The sequence below is a fragment of the Bison bison genome, unplaced genomic scaffold, assembly GCF_000754665.1.
Source record: "Bison bison bison isolate TAMUID 2011002044 unplaced genomic scaffold, Bison_UMD1.0 scf7180017864277, whole genome shotgun sequence".
Lineage (NCBI taxonomy): Eukaryota > Metazoa > Chordata > Mammalia > Artiodactyla > Bovidae > Bison > Bison bison.
This window is the reverse complement of record NW_011494849.1, coordinates 1,160,916-1,168,927: the sequence shown is the minus strand read 5'-3', so window position 1 is coordinate 1,168,927 and position 8,012 is coordinate 1,160,916. Positions and strand designations below refer to the sequence as shown.

At 39.3% G+C, this 8,012-nt stretch overlaps 1 pseudogene; it reads right to left on the bottom strand.

Annotated features, from left to right (window-relative positions):
* Positions 1-2,440: 2,440 nt before the first annotated feature.
* On the bottom strand, positions 2,441-3,385 carry LOC104995139 (annotated as a pseudogene).
* Positions 3,386-8,012: the final 4,627 nt, after the last annotated feature.

Here is an 8,012-nt window from a genome sequence, read left to right as displayed (position 1 = left end):
GCATTCCTATAGGGCAAACGTGTGGTAGGTTATAACAAGAAAAGAATTAACTCAAGGGTCCAAGGTTACAAACATTAAAGCTACTACTTACATTTCTATATACCAACTATATTAATCAATACACTCCCAGGGACACAGTAGGTAAGGGATATGGAAACTTGGCAGCAAGCATTAACTCAACAAAGAAATCCTCTACTAGTTTTATTCTAATAATTTTAACTCTCTGAGAAGCTCTGCATTATTACAATATGTTAAACTTCCCGTGCCTTTCATGGTTGGGAGGCTGTGAACAATTGCATGCGTAGCTGCAAGAGTCCAAACAAAACTGTCAGGCAAGCTAGAAAGTCACCAGAGGGGTTTGAATTGAAACACTCCTATTATGCCCAGGAGACTTATTAACTAGAGCTCTAAGTTGATTTTCTTCAGAGAAAGGTGGTCGGGGATAGCCCCCTGTTAATGTCAGAAGAGTTGGTGAAAGTTGTGAAATAGTAAAATAGATAGATTTTGGTTTTGGTGTAGATGCTCAGGCAGATCCAGGGGGCCTCTTGAGTTCTAATTTGCCTTTGCATGTCAGATCCTCTCCGCACGACCTTTGGCATAGGTGGGAACTCCTGTGCTGGCTCCTGGCATCCTGGCAATCTTGATTCCAGCTTGTGCTTCATCCAGCCCGGCACTTTGCATGATTTACTCTTCATATAATTTAAGTAAGCAGAGTGACAATATACACTCTTGATGTACCCCTTTCCTGATTTGGAACCAGTCTGTTGTTGCTAATTTCCTTAGTATATAATTACATCATTAAGATAAATTTGGAAAATATCAGCAATGGAAATAAAATGTGATATTCATTAATAAGCAGTACATGAAAATGAATACAAACCACTTTAAACACGTGAATAGATGTCCAAATTCAGTTACATATATTTTTATAATTAAAGTATGTAAATGAAACACATTTTTTAAAATCTGATTTTCAAATACCACAAATGTTTCCCAAGCAGTGTTTTTTAAGAATGTGGTGAAACAATTTTTCAGAATTAGAGGAGTAGTGAGTGTGATAAAAGTTCATGGATAGCATTTTAACAATAACTACCAACATAAATGATGGCGCTAGTAGTAAAGAAGCTGCCTGCCAATGCTGGAGACATAAGAGACAATGGGTTCCACCCCTGGGTACAGGAGATCCCCTGGGGAAGCGAGTGGCCACCCACTCCTGTGTTCTTGCTTGTCTTGCTCCTCCAGGCCTATGCATAGAGGAGCCTGGGGGACTACAGTCCTTAGAGTATCAAAGAGTCAGACATGACTGAGCCAACAGCCTGCATGCACAAACATAAACGTTGTAGACATGTATACCAGTTAAATCAACAATTCCACGTGTAGGAATCTTACTTACAAAATATCAGAAAGCTTGTATTGCAAAACCTGAAAAGGACTTAATACTTAATTTTAGTGTATCTTTATAAAGAAGTTGGGCTTCCCTGGTGCCTCAGCTGGTAAGGAATTTACCTACAATGTGTGAGACCTGGGTTTGATCCCTGGGTTGGGAAGATCACCTGGAGAAGGGAATTTCTACCCGCTCCAGTGTTCTGGCTTGGAGAATTCCATGGGCTGTATAGTCCAGAGGGGCACAAACAGTCGTACACAATCCAGTATAAAGAAGTTAAACAGGGTCATGAAACTAGAATGACTTAGATCTATAAAGGTTGGCATGTCTATATTGAATATCTTCCAGAGGCTGAGAAGATAATACAAAATTTATGTAGAGCTAAGTGAACACATTCATATATGAAAATATGCATGTATGTGCAAAATTATTGTTTGAAGAATCTCAGAAACAGTGTACATTGACTGAAACTGGGGGAACTGAGAGACATTGGGTGTGGAGTTGGCAAAAAGTGTATTATACACTATTACAGTTTGCTTGGCTTCTATTTTAAATACTTTTTAAAATACTCATCATATTTAAATTATTTAAAAATTAAATTATATTTAGTTATATGTGTAAAGTAAATGAAGCTGAATAGATGATGATCTATATGAAATTAAATTTTTAGCAAGTACAATAAAGATAATATACGGAATTCGGATGTGAAATAAAACTAACGATGAGAAAGCAATAAAAGCAAAATCGGATATAAATTTAAAATTAGTGTAACCACATAAAAATTTAATTAGCTCATTTGCTACATAATTTTCATTGCTCTCTATTGTAAATGCAAACACTTCTATTTTAAATGTCCCACCCATTTGGACACAGTGGTACACAAGATGTTATATAGTTTACATATGAGGAAAGAAATTATCAATGAAAGCAAGAATGTGTAGTTCACTCCTTATTTATAATTAACTAATTCCTTGAGAGAGGAGGAAAAATTTAATCATATTTATGAAGACTATACCTTTCTGGAAGATTGGCCCTCTTGCTAAGTTACTGAATTCATTATGGGTAATGAACTAATTTGATTTGATCTGCTGTTTTTCTCCAGAGTTTCTTCATAGCATTAGTCATCTCAGAATTTCTTAGACTGTAGATTAATGGGTTCAGCATGGGGGTTATGACTGTATAAAACACACCCAATGATTTGTCAATCAGGAAGGTTGTAGCTGGTCTTAAATATATGAAAATACAGGGAAAAAAGAATCAGACAACCACAGTGATGTGGGAACCACAGGTTGGAGGGCTTCCTGCCTCCCTTCCTGACTCAGGTTCTTCAGAGAGTGCAGGATGACTCCATAGAAGAAAAGTAAGAGCAGAAAGATGATAAAGCAGATCAGACCTCCATTGGCCAGCACTAGGATGCCAATGACATAGGTATCAGTACAGATGCGTTTCAATAAGGGGTACATATCACATGTAAAGTGATCCATGACATTGGCCCCACAGAATGGGAGCCCATAAACAGTGCTAAGTTGAATTACTGAGTGCAGAAAACCTCCAACCCAGGACACCAGCAGCACAATACACACCTTCTGCCTCATGATCACCAAATAATGCAAGGCTTGCAGATGGCCACATAACAGTCATAGGCCATGACCAGCAGAAGGAAGACCTCTGATCCACCAAAAAAAAAAAAAAAAGATCTATAAACATCTGAGTCATACAAGATCAAAAAGTTATGATATTTTCCCCAAAGTGTAAGTCTGAAATCAGTCTGGGGGTTATAGAAGAGGAATAAGTGGCATCCATAAATGATAAGCTGGCAAGAAAAAAATACAACGGTGAGTTCAGGGTCTTACTGACAGTTATAGTCATAATAATGAGCAGGTTCCCCACCACTGTCAAAATGTAAAAAAGCAATAACATAACAAAAAGGATTTTCTGCTCCTTTGGATTCTGTGTGAGGCCCAGGAGGACAAAGTAAGTTACTTTATTTCTTTGTTCCATCTATTCTGGACAGGAGTTGACTTCACATATTAGAAGCAGTTTACCTACAAAATAAAGTTTTAAATGTACTAAAATTCTGTCTTCTATTTATCCTTTCAATTAAAATAATGTGCATACAGAATCTGCTTGTGTCCAGGGGGTCATAGACATTGTTATGTGCTGTTGAATTACTCATAGTTCCTTAGACTCAGTGATACGACACAAAATGAGGAATCAGAAAATTGCAGACACACATAATGGGTGTCATGATACAGACACTCTCACAATGCCAAATATCACAGAGGAGAAATATATCAATCAGACTAGAACAAGAGAAGTCTTCCCAGAAGAAGCAATGACTTAGCTGAGTTTTAAAGGAAAAGTGAAATAACAAAAAAAGATGGGGAAGGAATTCCAGGAAAAGTATATAATTTATACAGTCACAAAATTATAACACTAGAAACCCACTTAAGCTAGCATATTCCTTGTGAGTAGATCAAAATATGAATATAAAGCCACTGCCCAGAATTGTCTCAAAACTTCCTGAGACTTCTTTCTTAGAGTTTCTAGCTAGATATTCCTTCTAAACAATGAGTACTGAGGCAGTCCAATTTTGTGTCTCCAGTCCCTATCTCTATCCTCATTTTTACATAAGCAGCACTTCCAATTTTGAATAGTTAGATATCAATTTAGTACATATAATGCAAAATTTTCTACAGTATAAAAGATGTCCCCCATCTTGCTAAAAGACATCAGCTTTCAGTGTAATTGTTCAGACAAAGCTTTGCACAGTGTTATCATTCTCTTTTTGCTCTCATATTATTTACTGATAACTGTATCAAATATAGTTGACTATACTTTCAAAATATGTCACAAGTGTGATCACTCCCTTCCCTTCATTTTTCCTGGTCCAGAGCAGTAACCTCCTGCTACTTTTCTCCATTTTTTTTTTTGTGTGTGTGGGGGGGTTAGAAGGATTGTCCACCAATTTGTTCTCTTGAAGCAACTCAAATTATATTCTTTAAATCTTGTTCCAGTTATATCACTCAACTGCTCAAAATTCTTATTCTATCAAATGTAATGTATAACAGTTAATATTTACAGTAACAAACCCATAATCACATTTTTCCAGTTGATAAAGCTAAGGCTAAGAATACTCCTTTAATTTTCCTAAGGGTACACATTTCCACGTAATAAAACAGGAATTGGAAACTAAGTTTGATATCTTTCAAAACAGCTTAAACGCTTGCATAATAAAGTCCATAATTGTGAATCATGTTTCCCAACATTTACTGTTTGTCTCACCTTGTTGGAGTGTATTCAAAACCAGAAGGAAAAGTTTATAAATCATTCCTAAAGACCTTGATCTTTTTCTTTAATCCAATATGACAAAAGAGGACAAAAGGTTGCAATATACCTGAGGATATGTTTGATTTCATTCAGCTGTTTGTTCATTTCTTCCATGGGTTCTTCCATTTATTCAGAGGACTTTTTATTTGCACTTTAGATTGTTTAAAAGAAGTTCCATGGTACCCAAAAAATAAAAGTTTACCATGTTAAGATAATTTGTCAGAAAGCTATGCAAATTCTAGGTTTATCTTGGAAGAACAACAAGGTATTTCCAGGAAAATGTGTTTCTAGTAAATTTTTTCTTAACTTCAAGAGAGAAAAAATCAGTAAATTGCTTAACGTTTCTCATTCTGTCACATTGGTACAGCCAAACTAGTTGACTTAAGATTTTGAGAAAAATTATTCTGCTGTCCTTCACATATTTTAGTGCAATGTTTTAAGCCTAACAAATGACCTCCTGAAACTTTTGCATCAGTTTCTAAAAGAACATCATCTATTTTCCCAAAAGAGACAAAGATCACTTTTAAGCATAGAAATTACTTTGACAACAAAGGTCCATCTAGTCAAGGCTATGGTTTTTCCTGTGGTCATGTATGGACGTGAGTGTTGGACTGTGAAGAAGGCTGAGCCCTGAAGAATTGATGCTTTTGAACTGTGGTGTTAGAGAAGACTCTTGAGAGTCCCTTGGACTGCAAGGAGATCCAACCAGTCCATTCTGAAGGAGATCAGCCCTGGGATTTCTTTGGAGGGAATGATGCTGAAGCTGAAACTGCAGTACTTTGGCCACCTCATGTGAAGAGTTGACTCATTGGAAAAGACTCTGATGATGGGAAGGATTGGGGGCAGGAGGAGAAGGGGACAACAGAGAATGAGATGGCTGGATGGCATCACTGACTCGATGGACATGGGTCTGAGTGAACTCCAGGAGTTGGTGATGGACAGGGAGGCCTGGCGTGCTGTGATTCATGGGGTAGCAAAGAGTCAGACATGACTGAGTGACTGAATTGAACTGAACTGAACTGAAACACATTTAACACTATGTCTTAGACGTGTAATGTATCCGATATTGATTATTTCTTAATAAAATTCACTGGGACTTTCCATTAAATTTAAAAAATACTTCTGTATGTAAAGATGTGTGCTGTGCCGTTGCGTCCATCTTCTTTGTGACCCAATGGGCTCCTCTGTACCTGGGAATTCTCTGGCAAGAATACTGGAGTGGGTTGGCATGCCCTCCTCCAGGGGATCTTCCCACACCAGGGATCGAAACCAGGTCTCCCGCATTGTAAACAGATTCCTTACCGTCTGAGCCACTGGGGAAGCCCCTATGCAAATATACTACTAACAACAGAGAAATATTTAGGGTGGAGTAGCAAAGGTGGCACAATACAAAGACCCTGGGTTCATGCCCTTCTATGGGAACATTGAATTCTGGCTATTTACTGAGTGATCATTTTTGAGAATGGCCTGATGAGTGGCAGAAAATTTCCACTATTAATAAAGATATAAAAAGGCCATTGAAGGCTAGGTAGGAGTGGCAAATATAGTGTATAGGCAGCTGCCATATCTTGGTTTCAGTTCAGTTCAGATCAGTTGCTCAGTCGTGTCCGACTCTTTGTGACCCCATGAACTGCAGGACGCCAGGCCTCCCTGTCCAACACCAACTCCCGGAGTTCACTCAGACCCATGTCCATCGAGTCAGTGATGCCATCCAGCCATCTCATTCTCTGTTGTCCCCTTCTCCTCCTGCCCCCAATCCCTCCCAGCATCAGAGTCATTTCCAATGAGTCAACTCTTCGCTTGAGGTGGCCAAAGTACTGGAGTTTCAGCTATAGCATCAGTCCTTCCAAAGAAATCCCAGGGCTGATCTCCTTCAGAATGGACTGGTTGGATCTCCTTGCAGTCCAAGGGACTCTCAAGAGTCTTCTCCAACACCACAGTTCAAAAGCATCAATTCTTCGGGGCTCAGCCTTCTTCACAGTCCAAATCTCACATCCATAAATAACTACTGAAAAAACCATAGACTTGAGTAGACAGACCTCTTTTGGCAAAGTGATGTCTGTGCTTTTGAATATGCTATCTAGGTTGGTCATAACTTTCCTTCCAAAGAGTAAGGGTCTTTTAATTTCATGGCTGCAGTCACCATCTGCAGTGATCTTGGAGCCCCCAAAAAATAAAATCTGACACTGTTTCCCCATCTATTTCCCATGAAATGATGGGATCAGATGCCATGATCTTCATTTTCTGAATGTTAAGTTTGAAGCCATCTTTTTCACTGTCCTCTTTCACTTTCACCAACAGACTTTTTAGTTACTCTTCACTTTCTGCCATAAGGGTGGTGTCATCTGCATATCTAAGGTTATTCATATTTCTGCCAGCAATCTTGATTGCAGCTTGTGCTTCTTCCAGCCCAGCGTTTCTCATGATGTACTCTGCATATAAGTTAAATTAGCAGGATGCCAGTATACAGTCTTGACGTACTCCTTTTCCTATTTGGAACCAGTCTGTTGTTCCATGTCCAGTTCTAATTGTTGCTTTCTGACCTGCGTATATGTTTCTCAAGAGGCAAGTCAGGTAATACAAAAATGAGAGGATAATCCAGTTGAAGAGGCTCCCCAAAGGAGCAAAGGGGTCTGAGGCCCATACTAAACTACTCATACCAGAGGTCCTGCACTAAGAATATGAGCCCCCAAAACATTTGACATTGAAAGCCAGTGGGGTTAACTTTGGTGAGAAAGAGGTCTTGAGAAATAAAGACTCCAGATTTAAAGGTCACACACAGACAAGACCTCTTTCAGAAATAGCTATTTGAATGTAGAGTGTAATACCAGACCAGAAGGCAATGGCACCCCACTCCAGTACTTCTGCCTAGAAAATCGCATGGATGGAGGAGCCTGGTAGGCTGTAGTCCATGGAGTTGCTGAGGGTAGGACACGACTGAGCGACTTCACTTTCAATTTTCACTTTCATGCATTGGAGAGGGAAATGGCAACCCACTCCAGTGTTCTTGCCTGGAGAATCCCAGGGACGGGGGAGCCTGGTGAGCTGCCGTCTATGGAGTCACACAGAGTCGGACCCAACTGAAGTGACTTAGCAGCAGCACACTGGTGTGACTGCATTTACTAAGGTGTGCTTGAGCATCTCCAGTTCAGTTAAGTTCATTCGCTCAGTTCATTCCCAGAGTTCACTCAGACTCACATCCATTGAGTCAGTGATGCCATCCAGCCATCTCATCCTCTGTCGTCCCCTTCTCCTCCTGCCCCCAATCCCTCCCAGCATCAGAATCTTTTCCAATTAG